Here is a 26,296-nt window from a genome sequence, read left to right on the forward strand (position 1 = left end):
TTGCCTCAATTTTAAAACTCTGATCCTTGTGCTAAAATTTTTCCATCGCCCCACTATTTCCTGATCTCTGCACCTCTTTCAGCACCCTCATCTTCCAGGGATTTACTGTTCTGGCCTCTTGCAGATCCCACTTCCTTCACTTCAGTAGTGGTTACTGTGCCTCCAGCCCTTAGCATTGCAATTCTCTCCATAACCCTTCCATCTCATCACCTTTCATTTACCCTTTTACCCTCTATAAAACTGATCTCTTTGACCAAACAGTGCCAATTTGTTCTTCTTCGACACAATATAAATTTCTGTCTGATTTGGAGACAACATTGAACATTTTACTCCTTTAAAGGCACAAAATAACATGATTTCTTGGCAGGAGTGAAACTGTGGTCAAGTCGGTGGTTTGCCCAGGATGATCACATGGTTTGGTTTTTGCAAAGAGCCTTCAATCCACAATCTGATCACTGATATTATTTTAAGTTTAGTGGTGAATCTGTATTTACATCAGTGGAGCAGTTTCCAAACTCTTCAGTTCATTTGTCATGTTAATAGCACAAATTGTGAAAGCTGTGGAATGAACAAATTCAGGAGTTAGAGCAGAGTAAAGCATGTGTTATGAACCAGAACCTTGAAGTTCTGTTAGATGAATTCGAGATAATAGAACAACATTTTTGAAACAAACAGATGGGGGCTGATGTGGAAATGGGAAGGGATTACCAATAAAAATGATTATGGCACCATATAGACCACTGCAGAATTTTATTGATAGTGTTAATTTTATTAAAATCATTAATAGGATGTAAGTGTCACTGGTTGGGCTAACTTCAGTTGTCCTTGATTTGAGGCCATTGTCCTTGAATAGAGGCCACTCCGGAGTGTATCTATGAGTCAACCACATTGCTGTGGGTCTAAAGTCACATGTAGGCCAGACCAGGTAAAGATGGCAGATTTTCTTCCCGGATGGACATTGGTGAACCAGATTGGTCTTTATGATAATTGGCAATGGCTTCATAACACATGCTTTACTCTGCTCTAGCTCTTGAATTTGTTCATTCCACAGCTGCACTGACAAATATTTCACTAATTCCAGATTTTTGTTCTTGAATTCAAATTTCACTGCCTGCCATTAATTCTAACCAGGCTCTGCCAGAGCATTACTCTGGGTCTCTGGATTACTAGTCCAGTGACAATACTATTATACTACCGCCTCCCCTAATTCGACCATGAGGAATGAAAATTAAAGTTTTGAAGTTTATTTATTAATGTCACAAGTAGGCTTACATTAACATTGCAATGAAGTTACTGTGAAAATCCCCTAGTTGCCACACTCCAGTGCCTTTTGGGGTACATTGAAGGAGAATTTAGCATGGCCAATCCACTGAACCAGCACGTCTTTCAGACTGTGGGAGAAAACCGGCGCACCCGGAGGAAACCCACACAGATACAGGGAGAACATGCAAACTCCACACAGACAGTCACCCGATGCCAGAATTAAACTTGGGTTCCTGGTATTGTGAGGGAGTAGTGCTAACCACTGTGCCACCATGCTGCCCACAATAGAGGGGATGTATAAAAAGGAAGCGAAGAAGATATCACTCTGAAAAAAAAGTACATCAGATTTTTAGTTGTTGTTTTGAGTTCAATTTATAACTGTAATGCATTAATCAAATATTTTGGGTGTTCTTGTAAAGTAGCAAATCAGAATAAAGAGTACTTTTTGTTGTTGCACTTAAAACTGACAATATTTGAAGTTAGCAGTAAAACTATTCAGTCCTGCTTGCAATCATCCAATGTATTTCTTCCGTAAGTCGAATCGACTTCAGGGTTTTTAAAAAAAACTCATCACGTACATCATTGACTAGGCCAGTTTTTGTTGCCCATCCTTATATGCCCTTGACAAGGTGGTGGTGAGCTATTTTCTTGAACCACTGTAAACCATGTGGTGTAGGTACGCCAAATTGCTGTTAAGATGGGAGTTCCAGGATTTTGACGCAGCCACAGTGAAGGAACAGCAGTATTATTCCATAATTGGGCTGGTATGTGGCTTGGAGGGGAACTTGCAGCTGATGGTGCTCCCATGCATCTACAGCTCTGTCCTAGCCAATTGATGTTTGGAGGGTGCTGTAGAAGGAACCTTTGTGAGTTGCTGCAGTGCATCTTCCAGATAATACAAAGTGCTGTCTTATGCATCAATAGTGAATGTTGGATGAGGTGCCAAGTAAGCAGGTTGATTTGTCCTGGACAGTTTGGAATTTTTGAGTATTGTTGGCGCTTCAATCAGACAAGAAATTGCAGATTATCCCATCATATTCCTGATTTGTGCTTTTTAGATGGTGGGCGGGCTTTGGGGAGTCAGAGGTGAGTTACCGTCCAAAGAACTCCCAATTTCTGACCTGTTCTTGTAGCCGCTTTATTTCTATTGCTGGTCCACTTCAGTTTCTGGTCAATGGTAACTACAGGATGTTGATAGTGAGGAATTCAATGTAAAGACATTGAATGTCAAGGACAGGTGATTAGATTCTCTCTTTTACAGATGGTTAATGCCTGGTACTTGTGTGGTGCTAATATTCTTTGCCACTTAGCAGCCCAGGCCTGAATATTGTTCACATCTTCTTGCATATAAACTGTTTCAGTGCCTCAAAAGTTGCAAATGGAGTTCAACATTGAGTTTGAACAACATTGTTTCTCTCCATTTACATTGTTCAGTAAATCTATGGTCCCGCTAGTTGAGGGCATCGATGGCACAGTATTTAGAACTGCTGCCTCGCAGTGGCAGGGACCCAGGTTTGATTCCACGTTCTCCTTGTGTCCGCAAGAGTTTCATTTGGTTGCTCTGTTGTATTCACACAGCACAAAGACGTGCAAGTTAGGTGGATCAGCCATGTTAAATTTCCCCTTTGTATGTAAAAGTGTGTAGGTTACAGAGATTAGTGGGGTAAATGTATGGGGTTATGGGGATGGGCCTGGGAAGATGCTCTGTTGGAAGTTGGTGGAGACTTGATGGGCTGAGTGGCCTCCTTTGGCACTGTAGGGATTCCATGATTCTATGATTTACTATACTTTTCTAAAATCCTTTTCCCCCAAACACTGAAAATGCTACCATTTTAACAGTGTGTTTTGTGAACACTTGCACAAAATTTGACCAGCACTGTAAAACATAAGATTGGCTGCCAAGAGATTCATGATAACATCTCCAAGTATAGCTCATGGTGCCTTGACATCAGCCTTCTACAACTGTTGAGCAAAGGTACAATGAAATGTCCACCGTCGTCATCAGAGCCTTTATTGAGCACACCACAGCAATGAGTCAAATGGTTTTGTGGATTGAGAAGAAATTATACAATAGAGCACAAACAAAGTGTCATAAATCATCATTTGCTGTATGTTCCTGAAGCTTACTCTTCAAAATGGAATCAACATGGATCAACAGAAGGGCATTGAATTTTCTTTGGGGGCTGAAAGAATCAGCTTTAACAGCTTAAAACCTGACAGGTCTCAGATTTGGTTTGTGCCACCTGGACTACCTGGGTCCACTACAGTTTGCCTACTGCCACAGAAGGTCCACAGAAGACACCATCTCCCTGGCCCTGCACTCAACCCTGGAATACCTAGATAACAAGGATACCTATGTCAGACTCCTATTTATTGACTACACTCAGCCTTCAACACCATTATTCCCACAAAACTCATCTCCAAACTCTGTGGTCTGGGCCTTGGCTCCTGGCTCAGCGTCTGGATCCTGAACTTCCTAATTCAGACTACAATCAGTAAGGATAGGTAACAACACCTCTTCCATGATCATCCTCAACACTGGTGCCCCACAAGACTGTGTTCTCAGCTCCCTACTATACTCCTTATACACCTATAACTGTGTGGCCAAATTCCCCTCCAATTCAATTTTTAAGTTTGCTGATGACACCACTGTAGTGGGTCAGACCTCAAACAACGACAAGACAGAGTACAACAACGAAATAGAGAATCTGGTGAACTAGTGTGGCAGCAATAATCTCTCCCTCAATGTCAGCAAAATGAAGGAGGTCGTCAGCAACTTCAGGAAGCTTAAATGTCTACATGAACGGGGACGAAGTGGAAAGGATCGAGAGCTTCAAGTTTTTAGGTGTCCAGATCACCAACAACCTGCCCTGGTCCCTCCATGCCGACATTATAAATAACCAACGCCTCTACTTTCTCAAAAGGCTACGGAAATTTGGCATTCAGATACAACTCTCACCAACTTTTCCAAATGCACCATAGAAAGCATTCTTTCTGGTTGTAACACAGCTTGGAATGACTCCTGTTCTGCCTAAGACTGCAAAAACCTACAAAAGGTCATGAATGTAGTCCAATCTATCACACAAACCAGCCTCCCATCCATTGTCTACACTTCCTGCTGCCTTGGAAAAGCAGTCATCATAATTGAGGACTCCATCCATTCTCTCTTCCACCTTCTTGCATCGGGAAAATAACGCAAAAGTCTGAAGTCATATGCCAACCAACTCAAGAGCAGTTTCTTCCCTGCTGCATTAGACTTTTGAATGGACTTACTTTGCATTAAGTTGATCTTTCTCTACACCCTAGCTATGACTGTAATACTGCATTCTGCACTCATTTCCTTCCCTTTGGATGTTATGCTTTGTCTGGAGAGCGCAAAAGAAACAATAATTTTCATGTGTGCTAATACATATGACAATAATAAATCAAATCAAATCAGGCAACCTATTAACATAAACTGGAGCAGGAAAATAGCCCTCCACTGGAACAAGTCATCCCAAAACATCAGTTGCATTGTAGCAGCAGTGCATCTTTTTTGAACATACCGCTACCCTAAGATCTTTCTATTGCTCCACAGTTTTAAGAACTTCACTGCCAAGGATATAATTTCCTTCATGTTCTGTTTCCCATAATGGAATTACTTCACAATTCATTGCATTGAACTGTCTCAACCATTTATTTGCCTGTGGCAGTAATTTGTTCCTGTAGTCTTTTGCATTCTTTTTCACAGTTTTCCATGTACTTAATGTAAATTATCAGAAAAAAGTCAAAAACATTCCACAAAGTAAACCGACAAAGGCATGGTGAGAGCAACAGGCAATTCAGGACCTCCGCGAAAGATGGAACAGGACATTGCCTTAACCAGTGAGATTTAAGGTTTGAAAAATACATAAAAGAGGGGCAGAGGAGGAGGCAGAACTCACTTGATGAATTCACTGTTAAATTATGTACAGAAAAGGAAATAGAGGGAAACAAAAGTTGGATAAAGACAAAGTCAAAATGAAAAGTAAGTAAAAAGTTAAATGTAAAACTTTACATCTCTAAAATCTCTAACAACGAGAAATATGAGAAGCAACATTTTCAGCTGTTTATTTTCTGGACTGTAAGAGGGTTTTTGCCAGTCATTAACAGTTATGACATTGTTGAATGATATTTATGCAGCTAAAATTTATGCATTAATTTTAGTGTGCAATTCATGTGCAACTGCAGTAATATTATGAAATTAATGGTGAGGCAAAGTTGTGGCAATGCCACTTTTGCAAACTCATGGCAGAGCAGCATAAATGCAATAATTTGTCGTGATTCAGAATTCACAGGGTACTATTGTTGTACCTGTTAATTCTTAGATACTTTCGACCAGTTTGCTTACTCCAAGGTTTTACCCCAGTGCCCTCACTTGCAAGATGGACAAAGGACAAACACAAGTAAAGGTTCAACATGTTTATTAATAATAACACAATTAACTCTTAAACTACCCATATAAAACAAGAGGATACTCCAGATTCAAGTATACTACCCTCAAAGACGGATTGGTTAAAACTGCAGGCTCATTTCACTGAGTCCCTCTGGTCCATCGTCACGAAGGTGAGTCTCGATGGCAGCTTTTTCCTTCCTTCCTTCTCTGGTCAGTCTGCAGAATGGTCAAGGTTGTCTCCCTTGTTGAGTCTTCGCTCCTGGTGTCTGAAAATGTGTCCCTCTAGACCCCTGTCTGCTTGCCTTTCCAAAAATTTCTCTGGCTTCCGGCCAGTGAGATCCCAGGAGGGGGTTCCAATACCCAGTGGGTTTCTTGATGTATGCCTGACAGGATACCAGGGTCCGCCCCCAGGTGTCCATTTCCATGTTATTGCTTACATGTAACCTGTTATCAGATAAGAACTCTCGGTGACAGAAAATCTGGCCCAATCTGGGCTTCTAACAATAGGCCGGTGCATTTCAATGGGGTACAATGATCTCCTGCTAAATATCATTAGGATGCAACGACCTTTGATGGGTGATTGATGGATCAGGCCCAGACATGTTTGTGTATTTGTACAACTGGCCTGCCCGAAGTTTGACGATGTTCAATTTTAATTGCCCAATTCTGTAATTTAGGATATCTAATTTTATCAGCCTTAAAACTAGGCCCTGATTATATTATCACACTATTCATTGCCATAAAGTTCTGACTGATTTAAACATTCAAAACAGCATAGCTGTTATATTCACAGATCAGATACAAAAAGTATGAGAATGAGAATTTTTCAAGTTTAATTCCGGATTTGAAATGTTTACTTTCGTCTGAGAAATCAATGTTAAAATGAAAGAAGAGCCAGACATCGCCTCTGAAGTAATATGTTGGTATCCTTTACTCGGCTGCAGTGAACCCCTCTGGGAGAAAATGGAGATGATGGACAAGTTTCTTCATTGTTCAGCATGTTGCTTAACAGAAACAAAAACCCCTTTGCATGAAAACACCAACAGCCCTTGGTGTTATTGGAGATATGTTAATAAAGCCTTTCTGAAAGATTGGTTCTCTGTCACATTGGTTGGAATGATGTGGAGATGCCGGTGTTGGACTGGGGTAAACACAGTAAGAAGTCTCACAACGCTGACCTTCGGGTAAGCGTTCTCCAAGGCGGCCTTCACGACACACGACAGCGTAGAGTCGCTGAGCAGAGACTGATAGCCAAGTTCCGCATACATGAGGACGGCATCAACCGGGACCATGGGTTCATGTTGCACTGTCTGTAACCCCCATCACTTGCCTGAACTTGCAACATCTCACTTACTGTCCTGTCTGGAGACAATACACATCTGTTTAACCTTTGCCTAATGCTATCTCCACTCACATTGTCTGCATCTTCCAGACTTGAACAGCAGGTTAGCTGTAAAGATTCACATTCTAATCAGCATTCTGTAAACTGTGTGAGTCTTTATATGCCCTTCCACACACCTGATAAAGGAACACCGTTTCCGAAAGCTTGTGGGTTTACTATCAAATAAACTGGTTGGACTTTAACTTGGTGTTGTGCGACTTCTTACATTGGTTGGAACCCAAGCTTGTTTGTCCAATTTTATTCTCAAAGAAGCTATTACAGAGCTGGTGCATCACTGCTGGTTGTAACAGCTACCTCTAGTGGTGAATGGGTCACGAACAATGTTCTGTTCATGAATCCAAGTTCAGTTATTTGCTGTAAACAACATAACTGTTGATGAGGCAAACAGTGCAGAAATATGATTGTGTATAATATTGAATAACTGAAATTGTTTCTGAAAAGGAGAATTTTATCTTCAAGGCATTTGCATTATTTTGTTAAATGTATATTGTCATATCATAGAATGTTTCAGCCTTAACCAATGAGGTTTAAGGCTTGAAATACAAATAAAAGCGAGGCAGAGGAGGAAGCAGAAATTGAGTAGTTAAATTCAATGTCAAATCATGTATAGAAAACAAAATAAAGAGAGGGAAAAGAAAAGTGGATGAAGACAAAGTCAAAAGGAAAAATAAGATAAAGTTAACTGTAACACTTTACATTTCTAAAATCTCTAACAAGAGATATGAGAAGTGATGCTTTCAGTTATTTATTTGCTGGGTGAGAGAGGGTTATTGCCAATCATTTACAATTTTGATTCATTGTGCAATTTGAGAGAATTATCCAATTAGTTCTGCTTATCCAAGGAGGCCTTGCAAAACTGAAGTCAATGAAAATCAGGGGGAAGCTCTCCACTGTTTGGGGTCATACCTAGCATAAAGGAAGATGATTGTATTTGTTGGAGATCAATCATCTCAATTCCAGGGTATTCCTGATGTGCTTTCCCAGGATAGTATCCTATGTCCAACCGTCTTCAGCTGCCTCATCAATTATTTTCTCTCCATTGCAAAGTCAGAGGTGGGGTTGTTCACTGGTGATTGCACAATGTTCATCACTATTTGCAACTCCTCAGATATCGAAGCAGTTCATGCCCATTTGCAGCAAGACCTGGGCAAGGTTTAGCTTGGTAAGTGGGAAGTCATATTCATGCCACGTAAGTGCCAGGCAACGATCATCTCTAGCAAGAGAGAACATAACTATCGAACCTTGACATTCCGAGGCATTACCATCGCTGAATTCCCCACTATCAACATTCTACAGGAGATCATTGACAGAAAAGTGAACTGGACCAGCTGTACAAATACTATGGAGACAAGAGCAGGTCAGAGACAGGGAATTCTGCAGCTCGTAATAACTGACTTCCTGATTCCACAAAGCCATTCTATTATCTATAAGACACAAGCCATGAGTGTGACGCTTGGTTGGATGAATGCAGCACCTCTATCACTTAAAAATCTCAACACCATTCAGGACAAAACAGCTCACTCAATTGGCGTTCCATCGACCACCTTAAACATTCACTCCATCACTGATGCACAGTGGCAGCAGTGTGTACTACTGACAAGATGCACTGCAACAGCTTATCAAAGCTCCGTCAACTGCATCTTCCAAACCTGTGAATTCTAACACCTAAAAGGAAATAGCAACAAATATACGGGAACAGCACCACCTGAAAGTTCCCCTCCAAGCCATGCAACCCTGACTTGGAACTATATCACCATTCCTTCACTGTTGCTGGGTTAAAATCCTGGAATTTACTTCCTAACAGTGCTATGGTTAATACCTCATGGACTGCAGCAACACAAGAAGGCAGTTCAGTATCACGTTCCCAAGGGCAACTCGGGATGGGCAATAAACACTGGTAGGCCCAGTGACACCTGTATCCCAGGAAAGATTGAAAAAGGGAATTCCTTTTGAAAATAACAGTTAAAGCTGATTCCAAATAAACTTTCTGCTAGTGCAGTCCGGATCGTATCAACTTACAGTAATAAAAGATTTCTCCTCTGTTTCTTGAGCCAAGGATCTTAAATGTGAATCACCTGATTGCCAGCCTACCCACCAGTGCAAGTAGATACTGTCTATTTAGTCCTTGTAACTCCTTACACTCTGTTAACTCCCACTTCTCACTGAACTGTCACATGTGGCCTGACTGTAATTTGCACAATTGGGTGCAAACAACCATGAATATTGTTGTAAAACAGATTTTACACACAACTCCCAATCCAAAGCATTTACAAAGGCTAAGTGGTAATTGGATTTGAACCAAGGATTTATTCATCTGTAATCAAATGTCACCGAGCTACACTTCCAATTAATATATGACAGATAAGAGTATCCGTCTTGCTCAATGTACTTGTTCAGATTTAATGTCGTGCATTTTGTATGAAGATAGGTTAATGTTAATGCTGAAATTTTGGTATGTTGACAGTACAGTACATTACGTCAGTTAGAGGTAGAATGTTATTTTATTCCATATCTGTTCGTTTTTCAGCTGATTAACTTCTGGATGCACAATTATAGTGATAAAAAGTAAAGAAACAAGCATGGTTTTTATGTACTAATTTACATCAGTCCAGAAAGGTTTGGAACTAGATCCAAGAAGAACACTAATGTGCTAAACCAATACAATTTTCCTGCCAGCTTTTTTGCATTATTACAGCTTGACATGCACATATGGGTGTGTAACCAAGTGGATTAAACCTAGAAGTAGCGGATACCTAAAGTAAAGTGGTATAGAAGCTGCATTCATCCAGGCAAGTAGAGGGGAAAGTTAGCATCAAAATACTAACATTTGTGCTTCTCAGCCTTTTGGCAAAGATCCAGGCATCCGATCAAGCCCAAGATCGGCCTTACCTTGTCAGGTTGGATCTTCTTTGTCTCTCCTATGGGGACCATGAATTGGAATCAGTTAGATTTTGAATTTGGTTTTTGGAGTGACGAAGGATTGGATTTCGGTTTGCCTGGTCCAATCTGAGCATTGGCTTCATAACTTTAAGGATGGATTTAAATAAATAAATAAATGAAACACAGTTGTGTTGAGGGAACAAGGAAACTTTAATCCAATTGCTGTCTTTTGCACATGGAAACCCAATAAAAAGGTGTGAGTGTTAAATGACAGTGTGGCTCTGTAGTAGTGCTCATGTCTTTTCCACCATCATGGACTCTAATTTAACTGCAGAGCTTGAACATATTATTCAAGTTGTCATTTCACCTTATTTTTGAAGATTGCCAGAGGTTTTTCAAATGAGGTGATGAACAAAAGCTTCATCTACACATTTAGGTGAACGTGAAAAGTCTCTTGGCAAAGAAGTACAGAGGAGGATATCCTGGAAAACACCTTTCATACTTCATCCAACATAACTAAAACAGACTATTGGATTTAACTCATTGTCCCTTTAGGACCTTGCTGTCTGCAGGATGATTGCCATGTCTGTCCGGGTAGCATTGATTGTATTTTGTCGAAAATGGTTAGAGACAGAAGGCCCTTCAACCTGCTGTGCCCATGGCAGTTCTCTGCAAAAGCAACTCATGTAGTCCCACCTCCATTCCTTTTTCCCATAGCCCTGCAAATTTTATGTTTTCAAATATTATCCAATTCCTTTCTAAAAGCCATGATTGAATCTGTTTCCACAACTCTCTGGCACTGCTTTCCAGATCCTAACCACTCGCTGCCTAACAACATCCTTCCTCATCTCATCCATTGCTTCTTTTGCCCATTATCTTAAATTAGTGTCCTCTGATTCTCGCTGCTAAGTTTCTCCTTATCTATTTCATAACTATTTGGTTCTGAAGTATTTTGAGAAGCCCAGCAGATATGCAATAAGTAGTATTTCTTTCTTGTTTTTCCTTATCGTATTTGGGAAAAAGGGCTTCCTCCGACCATTGTGCCTCACCTCCTCTCAAGCTCAGGAATTGTCAGCTTTATTAATGGAACACCATTACAAAAATACACTGCTGTAGAACAATTCGCACAAAGGCTCCTGAAAACCATCGCTACAGCGCAAAGAGAGGAAAAGTGCTGTGGAAATGATCTGAAAATTGTTCACAAAATCTTCCTACATACACTTAAAACTCGTGGTCATATACATTTAAGCACCTAGCAATGGTGACCGAGTACCTTGTACAGGGATAAATAGCATCATCCATTATGCACCAGGACAGGAGAAAATTGGGTGTCAGTCAAAACACGTTTTAAACTGCAGAAGTGCGGGCACAGCGCAAAGTCAGCAGAAATCCAGCAGAACATCTTTTTTCAACTTTCCTGCTCCATTGCACCACATAAACTGGTTCATACAGAGATGAAACAGGAATGGCAACAGAACTCTACCCACTCCCCCGCCTCCGCAAGAGTTTCTGCACGCAGGAAGAAATAATTGTGAAGTAAATTACTGCTAATCTTTCTAGTCTGCCAACAAACAAATGATTCAGGGCAGTATTGGCAGATGCTTTGGTCCAGTTGCCTGACTGCCCCTGGTTAAGGAACAATGGGAGGCCTGGAGCTATGTAAGTAGATCAGAAATAGAAAAAAAGAACAAAATATAATCTTGTTACAGTAATCTGACATGAATTATCTGTTTAATATCAATCACTTTAAGAATATTGACCCCCCCAGCACCCCTGCAAACAACATGACAGATAGTAAATGACATTCTGACATTCTGAGCTGGAAAAAAGTAATTTGTACTATCAACCTGACCATCTTGGATAAGTCAAATGCAATCTGCCCAAGTATATTTGTTGTTCTAGCAATCCTTCAGTGACCACATCAAGTCAGAGGGTTATTATTTGGTGACAAGGACTATTGCTATACATCTGGCTGATGATTTGATCTGTAACCCAACCACATATGGCCAGGGCTGATAAATGAGAGGCTTGCACAATGGCACAGTGATTACCACTGCTGCCTCGCGGCTCCACAGACTTTGGTTCAATTCTGACCTTGGGCAGCTGTCTGTGTGGCGTTTGCATGTTCTCTCCGTGCCTGTGTGGGTTTCCTTTGGGTGCTCTGGTTTCCTCTCACACTCCAAAGATGTGCAGGTTTGGTGGATTTTTCATGCTAAATTGCCTCTTCATGTTCCAAGATGCGTAGGTTAGATGGATTAGCCATGGTAGATGTGTGGGCTTATTGGGATAGGGTGGGGAGAGAGCTTGGGTAACATGATCTGTCAGAGAGTCATTGAAGGCTCGATGGGCCGAATAACATCTTCCACACTGTAGGGATTCCTGGTTCTATGATTCTGTGCCATCATATGAAATGTTATTGTGTAATTCATTGGGTACTAAAGAAGTTTTGACTACTCCAGTGAAACCTTCCAGTACTGACTGGAGCAGGTGGACCAATTCCTGGCAGTCATTGGGCAATCCTTTACAATCCGAATGTCATGATGGTGCAGCACTTACCACCATGAATTTGGCAACCAACTCAGGGGGAGTAGAATGAACAGGAGTAGCAAGAAGAGTAAAATGAGGCAGAGGGAAAGGATGGGCTGCTGGATGAGCTGTCAGTCCGTGCATTCCTCTATGAGGGACCATTCCAGCAAATCCTTGGTCACAATCCTGAAATAAAAGCCACCACAGAGCAACTATCCCATAAAGGTATTATTCACCATAAAACTTACTGTCCATACAATAATCAACTAATCACCCTTGTACATTCTCTTAGTTCTTGCCTTTGCCTAGCCTAGTTCTTCCCAGTGACTGAAACATGGTTGGTGGAATGTTGTTGATTTTCAGTGGGAGAGACTGCAGACAGTCCTGCAGGATACTCACAGGAGCCTTTGGGCACATTAGGCCAGATTTTGGACTTCTGTATGGGTGGTAGCAATCTGGGCTGGCTGACAGGCAACTGTAGAGGCACCATTTAAGTAGCAACGGTGGGAGCATGAATACTATGTTAAACTGTGAGAGGACAGCAGGTTCTTACCCTAAGGAACAACTGTCACTCATTTGGGGAATGCCATCAACAATTGCAGTTACCTATTGGAGGACAGATTGCTAACCTGCTGTGAAACCTCAAAAGCCCTGTTGAGCATGGATTTCCTCAGCCGTGCACAGCAGTCCACCTACTTGGCAACAAGCAGAGATTTCATGAACACAGTTTGAGCTTTCCCTGTAGTACTCAGATAATAGATGGTTTCTGGTTCTAGTGAAATGCGAGTTGCATTTTGGTTGACTCTGCAAGTGCTCTCATGGAGTTTGCCATCACTCCACACTGGAAAGGACGGGCTCCAAGAGCTACACAATATGCTCAGCCAAGTTTTGAACATATAAAGATTATTTGGAGACCCAGTGCAAATACTTTGGGAGGTATTTTACTGCCGCTTTACACCCATTTTGTGGTGGGAAAATGCCAAAAATCAGGTGTATAAAGCAGCGAGCACAAATGGTGCTGATTTTCATGACCGGTGGGATTTTACGGTAACCGAATTTCCAGTTCAGTCAACCTCTCGCTGGAAATGGGCTTGAGTTTTTGAGTCCAAAATTTTATTTTTAAAGATATTTTTAGTCGCTCTTCTTTTTACATTGTAATCAAACAGACACTTTGATACCAGTTACCTAGGAACCATTTTTGAATGGGAAATTAGTTTCTGGTATCCTACTCAGATTAGTTACGCATTGATATCCCAGGAAGAATGGAGTTGTCTAAATTGCTTTACTTTCCTCTTCCCTCTCTTTCTAACATTCCTGCTCCTCAGCTGCTCAGTTGGTAACTGGTGACAAGGTTTTTTTTCCCCTCACAATGGCAGGGTGGTGCAGCATGTAAATGACCATCATGATCCCTGACACATTTCCAGTCTAATGCAAGGTTCCTTCAAAGCCATCCAGGTTGTTGAAGCCTCGTTTCAGCTTATCAATGGTCTGTTCTATCATATTTCACATGGCAGTATGGCTTGCATCACTGTCGGCAAACTGCATCAGCCACAGTGGTCCTTCCATTTGTTGACAATGTGTTCAGGTTAAAGCAGAGAGTTAGCTGGAGTGTTCACTGGCACTGCTGGTGTCAAATCTGAGGGATGTCATTATCTACTAGCTCTGCATATTCACCGTACGTACACTGACACCTGCACCAATATTACAGGATTACCTGCGCATCTGGATGTCACTGTGGCAATTTAAGAGCACAAGTGACCGCAAAAAAATAGGCATTATTGGGTCTCAGTTTCTCCCCAAAATCTTCCAAAAATCTCTTGCTTGGCAAGCCCTGCCATGTACGAGGAGACCATTTCATGAAATTAAACACTCCTAACAGAGTGGGAAACATGACAAAGAGATGTTAATAAAAGTAGACAGAGAAAAAGTTTAAAGTTTATTTATTCGTGTCACAAATAGACTTACATTAACATGGCAATGAAGTTACTGTGAAAATCCCGTAGCTGGCACACTCAGACACCTGTTCGGGTACACTAGGGAGAATTTAGCATGGCCAATGCACCTAACCAGCAGGTCTTTTGGTCTATGGGAGATGCAGACACAGGGAGAAAGTGTAGATTCTGCACGGACAGTGACCCAAGCCAAGAACTGAACCTGGATCTCTGGCGCTGAGAGGCAGCAGTGCTAACCGCTGTGCCACCATGCCTGAAGAGAACAATACAAGTGGAAAAGCAGAGGTGAAGCAAGGAAATAGAAGCAACGAGACATAAAAAGACAGCAGCTCAAAGGATGACCAAATTCTCATAGGTACCTAGCATCTCCTAACTATTAATATGACACAAATCTTGTTCAATGTAAACACCCTACTGCATTCCTGACATCTTAGATTCGTTTGACGTAGTTAGTATTATAAGAAGTCTCCCAACACCAGGTTAAAGTCCAACAGGTTTATTTGGTGGCACAAGCCACTAGCTTTCGGATCGCTCACTGCTCTTTCATCAGGTGAGCCGGATTTCAGTTCTCGAACAGGGCATATAAAGGCACAAACTCAATTTACAAAATAATGGTTGGAATGCAAGTCTTTACAGGTAATCAAGTCTTAAAGGTACAGACAATGTGACTGGAGAGAGGGTTAAGCATAGGTTAAAGAGACGCGTATTGTCTCCAGCCAGGACAGTTAGTGAGATTTTCCAAGCCCAGGCAAGTTGTGGGGGTTACAGATAGTGTGACATGAACCCTAGATCCCAGTTGAGGCCGTCCTCATTTGTGCTGAACTTGGCTATCAGTCTCTGCTCAACGAGGAACACTGCAGAAAGTTACCCGCAGATCCAACCAAAGAACACACCTGTCAACTCAACAGACTGATCAAGACATTGGTCCGGATCATCAGAGCACCCTCCTTGCTCTCATCCCATGTACTCCCCGCATTGGAGATCTCCACTGCCTCCCAAAGATACACAAGGCAAACACATCCAGCTGTCCAACTGTTTCGGGCAATGGGATCCTGTGGAGAACCTCTCTGGCTACGTCGAGGGCATCCTGAAACCCTTTGTACAAAGAACCCACAGCTTTCGTCACAACACTACGGACTTCCTACAGAAACTCAGCACACATGGAGCAGTTGAACCAGGAACACTCCTCGTCATGGATGTCTTGGCACTCTACACCAGCATCTCCCATGACGATGGCAATGCTGCAACCGCCTCATTACTCAATGCCGACAACTGCCAATCTCCAGATGCAATTCTACAACTCATCCGCTTCATCCTGGACCACAATGTCTTCACCTTCGACAACCAGTTCTTCATCCAGATACATGGAACAGCCATAGGGACCAAATTCGCACCTCAGTATAACAACATCTTCATGCACAGGTTCAAACAAGATCTCTTCACCGCACAGGACCTTCAACTGAAGCTATACACTAGATATATCAATGACATTTTCTTCCTTTGGACTCACGGTGAACAATCACTGAAACAACTCTATGATGACATCAACAAGTTCCATCCCACCATCTAACTCACCATGGACTACTCTTGGAATCGGTTACATTCTTAGACACACGCATCTCCATCAAGGATGGTCACCTCAGCACTTCACTGCATTGCAAACCCACGGATAACCTCACGATGCTCCACTTCTCCAGCTTCCACCCTAAATATGTTAAAGAAGCCATCCCCTATGCACAAGCCTTCCGCATACACAGGATCTGCTCAGGTGAGGAGGATCGCAACAGATACTTCCAGATGCTGAAAGATGCCCTCATAAAGACAAGATATGGCACTTGACTCATTGATTGACAGTTCCGACGCAGCACAGTGAAAAACAACACTGGCCTCCTCAGAAGGCAAACATAGGACACGGTGGACAGAGTACCCTTTGTCATCCAGTACTTCCCTGGAGCAGAGAAGCTACGACATCTTCTCCGGAAGCTTCAGCATGTCATTGATGAAGATGAACATCACGCCAAGGCCATCCCCACACCCCCACTTCTTGCTTCAAATGACCAGACAACCTCAAACAGACCATTGTCCACAGCAAAGTACCTAGTCTTTAGGAAAACAGTGACTGTGACACCACACAACCCTGCCACAGCAACCTCTGCAAAACATGCCGGATCATCCATATGGATGCCATCATCTTATGGGAGAACAACATTCACCAGGTACACAGAACACACACTTGCAACTTGGCCAACGTTGTCTACTAATAAACTGCAGGAAAGGATGTCCCGAGGCATGGTATATTGGGGAGACCATGCAGACGCTACGACAACGGATGAATGAACATCGCTCCACAATCACCAGGCAAGAAATTCTCTTCCTATTGGGGAACACTTCAGCAGTCACGGGCATTCGGCCTCTGATCTTCAGGTGAGCATTCTCCAAAGTGGTCTTCACGACACATGACAATGCAGAGTCACTGAGCAGAGATGATAGCCAAGTTCTGCACACACGAGAACAGCCTCAAACAGGATCCTGGGTTCGTGTCACACTCTCTGCGACCCCCCATAATGACTTGCCTGGGCTTGCAAAATCTCATTAACTGCCGTGGCTGGAGTCAATACACATCTCTTTAACCTGTTCTTAATGCTCTCTCTACACACATTGTCTGTATCTTTGAGACTTGGTTAACTGTAAAGCCTCACATTCCAACCATTATTTTGTAAATTGAGTTTGTGCCTTTATACACCCTGTTTGTGAACAGAACTCCCACTCAGCTGATGAAGGAGCAGCACTGCAAAAGTCCGTGGCTTTTGGTACCAAATAAACCTGTTGGACTTTAACCTGGCGTTGCGAGACTTCTTACTGTGTTTACCCTCGTCCGACGCCAGCATCTCCACAGCAGTGAGCATTGCCAGGAGACACCTGCCAGCAGGATCCAGCCTCGAACGCAGCAGGTGTCAGTGCTGCCCCGGGGGTGATGACTCAGACAAGAGGAACAGCTTTCCATCGGCGCGCATGTGTTGTTAGATCCAGCTGCTGTCCTGTCAGTGCTGACAGTGGAAGTCCCGCCCCCAAATCACCGGCTCCGCCCGCAGATCAGGCCCCGCCCACCCCTTTGTGTCGGCACCTCCCCCGTGAACACGCCCCTGCTCCGAGAACTTGACTCCGGGGAGGGGGCCAGGCCCCCATGCTGCAGAATCGCGCCTCTCCCCAGCTTCACTGTTCATCGCCGTAGTGCTGCAGGCCCGCCCCCTCCCCCTCCCCTTCCCCCTCCCCTTCCCCCTCCCCCTCCTGCGCACTGATCGGTTGCTGACAGTTGGTGGCGCGTTCCTTTCCCGGCGAGCCTAGCGTTGCGCGCTCTTCTCGCGCCATGTTTAAATCTCAATGAGAGCGGCGGCAGGTTAGTTACAGGGCGACGGGGGTCTGTTTGGTTGCGATGGATCCGGCGTTTGGGATCTTTGTGTGACTGATTGCTTTGCTGGCCTTCCTGCGAACCTGGGCGGCTGGTCAGAACCCGCACCGGTGGCTGCTGAGTCCTGGTTCCGAGTGCAGGGGATGGGTCGGTGGGTGGGTTTCACCGCATGAAAAAGCAAATGACTGCGAATTTGAAATCCCCACCCGCAGTATTTTGCTTTTATCTTAAATGACTGCGGATGCTGGAAGTGTGAAATAAGACAAAATGCTGGGAATACTCGCCATTTGTGGAGAGAGAGAGAGAGAGTTTCAGGAGGTAGTGGATATTTTAGAGTAAGGGTTGTACAGAAGGTGAACCAGAACACAACCCCAGCACCAGGACATTTACAGAAGAACTAAGTGCAGGAGTAGGCAATTCGGCCCCTCCAGATTGCTCGGTCATTCATGGTCATGCCTGATCTAATTTCAGCCTCAGCTCCACTTTCCTGTTCGTTCTCCATATTCCTCCTTCCCTTTACTAATTAAAAATTTATATATCTCCACTTCAAATGTTTTTTAAAAAATTTTAGTGCCACAAGGAGTGACTGAAAATCCCCTAGTTGTCACACTTGGCACCTGTTCGGTTACACTGAGGGAGAATTTAGCATAGCCAAAGCACCTAACCAGCATGTCTTTTGGACTGTGGGAGGAAACTGCAGCACTTGCAGGATGCCCTGGCCTCCATTGCACGCTGGGGGTAGTGAATTCCACACACTCACGACCCTCAAAGAGAAGTAATTCCTCCTCATCTCTGTCTAAAATCTAGCACTCCTTATCCTGAAATTCTGACCTCTTGTTCTGGATTGCCTCACAAGAAGAAACATCTGCTCTGTGTCTCCCCTGTAAATACCTTTTACATTGTACGAAGGGGGGATTCGCTGGATTCTGGGGAAGTGCCGGAAGATTGGAAAACGGCTAATGTTACGCCGCTGTTTAAAAAGGGTAGCAGGCAAAAGGCAGGGAATTATAGGCCGGTTAGTTTAACGTCCGTTGGAGGAAAAATGCTTGAATCCGTAATCAGGGAGAAAATAGCGAAGCGTCTTGAGAAGAATTGTTTGATAGAGCAGACGCAGCACAGTTTCGTTAAGGGGAAGTCGTGTCTGACGAATTTATTGGAATTCTAAGAGGATGTGTCGAGTGCAGTGGATAGAGGGGAACGGTGGATGTGGTGTTTCTCGATTTTCAGAAGGCGTTTGATAAGGTGACGCACAAAAGGTTGTTACAGTAGGTTAGGGGGGATGGAGTTGGGGGTAGGGTGTTAGCGTGGATAGGGGATTGGCTGTCAAATAGGAGGCTGAGAGTGGGTGTCAATGGGTGCTATTCGGATTGGCGGTTGGTGACTAGTGGAGTGCCCCAGGGATCGGTGCTGGGGCCTCAGCTATTTACCATTTATATAGATGATCTGGAGGAGGGAACCGAGTGTTAGATGTCGAAAGTTGCTGATGACACAAAGATAGGTGGAATGGCAAATTGTGCGGAGGGTGTGGAAAGTCTGCGGAGGGTGTGGAAAGTCTGCAGAGGGATCTAGATAGGCTGAGCAAATGGGCGAGGACCTGGCAGATGGAATACAATGTTGGCAAGTGTGAGGTTATCCACTTTGGTAGGAATAATGGTAGGAAGGACTACTACTTACAGGGCGAAAAGCTGCAGCATGCTACGGTGCAGAGGGACCTGGGGGTCCTTGTGCATGAGTCGCAAAAACCCAGCCTACAGGTGCAGCAGGTGGTCAGGAAGGCAAATGGGATGCTGGCCTTCATAGCGAGGGGGATTGAATATAAAAGTAGGGAGGCCTTGCTGCAACTGTACAGGGCACTGGTGAGGCTGCAGCTGGAGTACTGTGTGCAGTTTTGGTCACCGCACCTGCGCAAGGATATTTTGGCCTTGGTGGGAGTGCAGAGGAGGTTCACGAGGCTGATACCAGAGTTGAGGGGGTTGAGCTATGAGGAGAGGCTGAATAGACTGGGCTTGTACTCGTTAGAGTTTAGAAGGATGAGGGGAGATCTCATTGAGATGTATAAGATGATGAAAGGGATGGATAGGGTCGAGGTGGAGAGGTTCTTCCTGCTCAGAAAGGACAGCAGGACTAGAGGGCACAGCCTCAAGATAAGGGGTCGGGGGGCAGTTTAGAACGGAGTTGAGGAGGAACTTCTTCACTCAAAGGGTGGTAAATCTCTGGAATTCTCTGCCCATTGAAGTGGTTGAGGCTACCTCACTAAATATATTGAAGACGCGGGTAGATAGGTTTTTGGTAGGCAAGGGGATTAAGGGTTATGGGGAGAAAGTGGGAAAGTGGAACTGAGCCACTTCAGATCAGCCATGATCTTGTTGAATGGCGGGGCAAGCTCAAAGGGCTAGATGGCCTACTCCTGCTCCTATTTCTTATGTTCTTATATTGAATTTGATAATCAACTCTGGTCAAAGTGAATGGTGAAACAGGCTCAAAGAGCCGAATGGTTTCTTTCCTGCTTCCAGTTGCTATGTCTATACCTTCTAACTCCAGGGAGTATAGGCCTGAACTGCACAACTTCTGTTTGTAAGACAGACATCCCCTATCCCTGGAATCAAATGAGTGAACCTTCTCTGAACTGCCTCCAATGCACCTACATCTGTCCTCCAGTAAGGGGACTAAAACTGTGCACAATACTCCAGGTTTGGTCTCACTAATACTTTGTATAGTTGCAACAACATTTCCCTACTTTTATAATCTATTCCCTTAGCAAGAAATGCCAATTGTTTTCATTTGTCTTCCTTATTGCCTGCTGTACTTGCATGCTAGTTTTCTGCGTTTCATGCAAGAGGACATCTGGATCTCTCTGCAGTGAAGCATTCTGAAATTCTTCCTCATTTAAATAGTGAGTTGCCTTTATATTTCTCCAACCAAAATGGATAATTTCACACTTATCCACATGAAATTCCATCTGTTAAATTTTGGCCCACTCACCTAATATCCATATCAATTTCTAAATCCTTTACTACTTTATTGCAACTTAGTAGCCCACTTATCTTTGCATCAGATGTGTTTGGCACCTTTATGATATCCTGACACAGAAAGACATGCGCAGAGGCAGTGCGAGGTGCAGAAAGTGAGAGATGTTTTTCCTGCAGCAAGTGTCTCGTAACTCCTGTTATCATTTGCAATTAGGTAGACGTTGGAGTTTTGAGAAGCCAACTAAAATATCTGATTGTAGACTAAATCAAAACTCAAACATTTTCAGATTGATTCTTTCCCCCCAAATTATTAAATTTGCCACTATTATTAAAATTCTTGTTAGAAATGCATTGAAATGTGGCTATTTTTTAATGGGGGCTTTTGTAGGTGCTGGAAAAATATTTGAGATTGTGCTGCATTTTTTAACTTTTACTGGATGTTGGTGTCGCTGGGTAGGTCAACATTTATTGTCCATCTTCAGTTGCTCTTGAGAAAGTGGCAGTGACCTGCTGCCACAAACCGCTGCAGTCTATGAGGTGTAGGTCAACCCACAGGGAGTTCCAGGATTTTCACCCAGCAACAGTGAAGAAATGGTGATATAGTTCCAAGACAGTATGTGTGTGGCTTAGAAGGGATCTTTTAGTCCAGAATGTTCCCATGCTTCTGCTCCCCTGTGCTTCTCGCTGGTAGAGGTCATGGGGATTTTCTACAACCGAGCTGGGCTCTTCCAGGAAGACCCGATTTGCATTTTATAATTCTTGTACCTGTGACAAAGACCTTTATTCATCACCATTGTTTAATGTTTTACATATAAAATAAAAATAAGTAAAGATATTAAATGTAAAAATATTCACCCAGTTTGGGCCCTGAAACCATGATTAAGAGACCCATTACCTGTCAAATGTACTCACTGGGCTTTTCAGGAATTGAGATTTACTACAATGCTGACCTTTGGCAGATGACTGAAAAGGCATCAGATTCAGTTGCACATGCACTAGTACTGAAGTGCAGGCTGAATATGGCACAGCCATTTCTGACATCTTTCCATTCTCGTCATGATGTGGAGATGTCGGCATTGGGCTGGGATAAACACAGTAAGAAGTCTTACAGCACCAGTTAAAGTCCAACAGGTTTATTTAGTAGCAAACGCCACGAGCTTCCAGAGCGCTTGCTGCTCCTTTGTCAGGTGAGTGGGAGATCTTTTCACAAACAGGGCATATAAAGGCACAAACTCACTTTACAGAATAATGATTGAAATGCGAGTCTTTACAGCTAATCAAGTCTTAAACGTACAGACAGTGTAAGTGGAGAGCATTAAGCACAAGTTAAAGAGATGTATATTATCTCCAGACAGGACAGTTAGTGAGATTTTGCAAGTCATGGGATTACAGATAGTGTGACATGAACAAGATTCTGGTTGAGGCCGTCCTCGTGTGCAGAACTTGGCTATCAGTCTTCACTCAGCGACTCTGTGTTTTCGTGTGTTGTGAAGCCCGCCTTGGAGAACGCTTACCCAAAGATCAGAGACCGAATGCCCGTGACCGCTGAAATGTTCCCCAACAGGAAGAGAGCAGTCTTGCCTGGTGATTGTCAAGTGATGTTCATTCATCCGTTGTCATAGCATCTGCATGGTCTCCCCAATGTACCATGCCTCGAGACGTCCTTTCCTGCAGCATATCAGATAAACAATGTTAGCCGAGTTGCAAGAGTATGTGCCATACACCTGGTGGATGGTGTTCTCACATGAGATGATGGCATCCCTGTCGACGATCTGGCTCGTCTTGCAGAAGTTGCTAGCAGGGTTGTGTGGTGTTGTGGTCACTGTTATCCTGAAGGCTGGGTATTTTGCTGCGGACAGTGGGGGTGGCAAGAAGTGGGGGTGTGGGGTTGGCCTTGGTGAGATGTTTGTCTTCATCAATGACATGTTGAAGACTCCGGAGGGGATGTCATTGCTTCTCCGCCCTGAGAAAGTACTGGATGACAAAGGGTACTCTGTCCATCGTGTCCCGTGTGTGTCTTCTGAGGAGGACGCTGTGGCGCGTCAAACCTGTCAATTGATGAGTCGAGCGCCATATCCTGCTCTTATGAGGGCATCTTTCAGCATCTGGAGGTGTCTGTTGCCATCTTCCTCATCTGAGCAGATCCTGTGCATGCGGAAGGCTTGTCTGTAGGGAATGGCTTCTTTAACATGTTTAGAATGGAAGCTGGAAAAGTGGAGCATCGTGAGGTTATCTGTGGGCTTGCGGTACAGTGGGGTGCTGAGGTGACCGTCCTTAATGGAAATGTGTATGTCCAAGAATGTAACTGTTTCCAGAGAGTAGTCCATGGTGAATCTTGTTCATGTCATCATATAGTTGTTTCAGTGTTCACCATGAGTCCAAAAAAAATGTCATTGATGTATCTCATGTATAGCATGGCTTGAAGGTCCTGTGTAGTGTACAGGTCTTGTCTGAACCGATGCATGAAGATGTTAACATATTGAGGTGTGAATTTGGTCCCCATGGCTGTTCCGTGTGTCTGGATGAAGAAATGGTTGTTGAAGACATTGTGGTCCAGGATGAAGCAGGTGAGTTGTAGAATTGCATCTGGAAACTGGCAGTTGTTGGTATTGAGTACTGAGGCAGTTGCAGCAATGCCATCGTCATGCGGGACACCAGTGTGGAGTGCTGAGACATCCATTGTGATGAGGAGTGTTCCTGGTTCAACTGCTCCATGTGTGCTGAGTTTCTGTAGGAAGCCCGTAGTGTTGTGACAAAAGCTGGGGGTAAGTGTTCTCCAAGGTGGCCTTCACGACACATGACAGCGCAGAGTCGCTGAGCAAAGACTGATGGCCAAATTCCGCACACATGAGGATGGCCTCAACCAGGATCTTGGGTTCATGCCACACTATCTGTAATCCCCATGACTTGCCTGGACTTGCAAAATCTCACTAACTGTCCTGTCTGGAGACAACACCCATCTCTTTAACTTGTGCTTAATGCTATCTCCATTACATTGTCTGTACCTTTAAGACTTGATTGGCTGTAAAGACTCACATTTCAATCATTATTCTGTAAAGTGAGTTTGTGCCTTTATATGCCCTGTGTGTGAAAGGATCTCTCACTCACCTGACAAAGGAACAGCAAGCGCTCTGAAAATGTTTGCTACGAAATAAACCTGTTGGACTTTAACCTGGTGTTGTAAAACTTCTTATGATCTTTCTATTCAACAGCAAGAGTTACTATTAATCATATATTGACATAGAAAAAGATGCAAGAAAGGATGATCTGCCATCTGATATTGGATGTTAGGCATTATAAAGTTGCAGAGGAGACTGAGAAGGCAGTGTGGTCAAGATCCTTCAGAGTCTCTGCAAATTCTGCCCTGCAATCTTTTACCAGCCACGTAGCCATACATTAGACCACTTATTTCCAACACAATCCCTGCCTTGGTGTATCTGCTGCTGAAACTCTCATTCATGCCGTTGCTTAGTCTAAGCTTGATTACTCCAATATGCTTCTGACAGATGTTCCAGATATTACTCTGCATAAACTTGAGGTCTTCCAAAAACTTGTTGTCTTTGACCTTATTCTCACTTATCACTGTACCCACTGACCTAGACTTGTTCCTAGTTAAGCACACACCTCAATTTTAAAATTTTTGTCATTGTTTTCAAATCCCTCCATGTCCTCAGCAATCTGGATCTCTCTAACCCCCATCCCTACAATCCTGTGAGATATCTTCACTCATCTAATTCTGGCCTCTTGAGCAGGTCCAATTTTAATTGCTGGTGACTGTACCTTTAACTCACGGGGTGCGAACTTCTGGAATTCTGTCTCTAAGAACTTGCCACTGGGACCACTCAGTCCCACCACAATGGAGCCAAAAAATCCAAGCCTAAATCTCTAGCTTATTTTTACCGTTCTTGCTGATAGGACAATGCATTTTGAGCAATTCTCTTTTGAAAAAAAAAAGTTTAATGTGTAATTATATATTTGTTATGAAGAAACACTGCAAAATAAAATCATACTGCTCCAACCAACTGTTGTTTCCAACATTGGACTGAACAGTTCTTGATGGTTAAGTTTTATCTACAATATTGCTTGTGAAAAGACCAAGGTGAAGGAAAATAAAACTTGACAAAAGTTCTTACTATTAACGCTACACCCTGTTTTTACTCCTTGAATTCAAGTGCCTGGGACAGTTTAAATTTATTTGTTGTAGTTCTTTTATGCTAGAAATTATGCTGTTTGTTGGAAGTGAAGACCAACTTTTGGGTTTGATACTTCCTTAAAGAAACTCCAGTTGCAGGCTAAGATCAAGTGTAGCATCGACATGCTGTGCTTGGTTGAAGTCATTAGGTTACATTTTAGCATCATATGAAGCAATTTCTAAAAGCAGCATCTCGGTCTTTTGGCTAAGATGCAAATGAGATCAAGCCTTGGAGGAGGAGCTATGCCGACCGCAATCAGCTTGGATCATGTAGATCAAGCCCAAGACAGGAGGCGAGAGCCCCGTTTTGTCAGCTTGGATCGGGAATATCTCAACTTGTTGAGACTCTGAATTGGACTTGTTTTGATTGAATGGAATATAAAACAAAAAAAACACATTGTAGCAACACTGCCCCAAAGGTTTTGGTGAAAAGTAGATTGGTGGTATCAGTGCTGATTGTTGTAAGTTACGTTCGATGTTTAGAGTGATCAAAGGTTTTGTTGATGCTGCATGTAAGCTGAGTCACGCCCAATAGTCACTCACTGCAAATGCTAAAGGGTTTGTAAACTTATCTTAAACTCAAAATGAAGTTCTGTTGTCTTGCTGAAGTTTACTTCAAATGTCCATTCATGTTCTTCTTTAGCTTCATTGATGGTCAGAAAATAGATAAAGGTACATCTAATCTCTGCAAAAGATAGCTTGGAAGATAGCTGAACTTTAAACCCTCTGCATGTGATGCAAAATATCGCTTTTGAAATTGTAGTGTGTGATTTCAGACAAATCTGCTTTTTCTTCTGCATACATCCAAAAAGAGAATTGTTGTTTATTATCATGTGATTTAGATACCCGGTATCCAAATTAGTTCATTCCTTAAATCGTAGTTTGAAAGATACTGATAGTTATCAGTATCAGAAGAAGCAAAAGTCGTGACTAACTTGAATAAAGCAATCTGTTAAAGTTTAAATTTAAAATTTACATCTTGTAATATTACACTTAGCACATCAAATGTACAAGTTTCAAATATCATTTCAAACAAGTTCCAAACAAGATCTGTTTGAAACAAGATTACAATACAATCCTGAGTGAGGTGCAGCTGAACTCTTTATCTGGTATCTGATGGGCAACCGATAGTGGGCTGCATGAGTGGCCTTCCTTCATCTTTGTGGGCTGCACAATTGACATTAGGCATTAACTGTGACCCCATGAATAAGATTAAATGCAATTAATAGATGTTGAATATTTCATCGCAGGTTATAGAAAAGATTTAATCATTCATATGTTAATAGAAC

The 26,296-nt window shown here is 43.0% G+C and overlaps 1 protein-coding gene across 1 annotated transcript in view; it reads left to right on the forward strand.

The window, feature by feature from the left end:
- The first annotated feature begins 17,757 nt into the window (after positions 1-17,757).
- mcph1 (microcephalin 1) overlaps positions 17,758-26,296 on the forward strand; it is a 315,247-nt gene continuing 306,708 nt past the window's right edge. The window contains exon 1 of the mRNA XM_080193243.1: positions 17,758-17,834. The gene's annotated coding sequence lies outside the window, so the exon portion shown is untranslated. The remainder of the gene's footprint in view (positions 17,835-26,296) is intronic.

Source organism: Carcharhinus amblyrhynchos, chromosome 7, assembly GCF_965287045.1.
Source record: "Carcharhinus amblyrhynchos chromosome 7, sCarAmb.v2.hapA, whole genome shotgun sequence".
Lineage (NCBI taxonomy): Eukaryota > Metazoa > Chordata > Chondrichthyes > Carcharhiniformes > Carcharhinidae > Carcharhinus > Carcharhinus amblyrhynchos.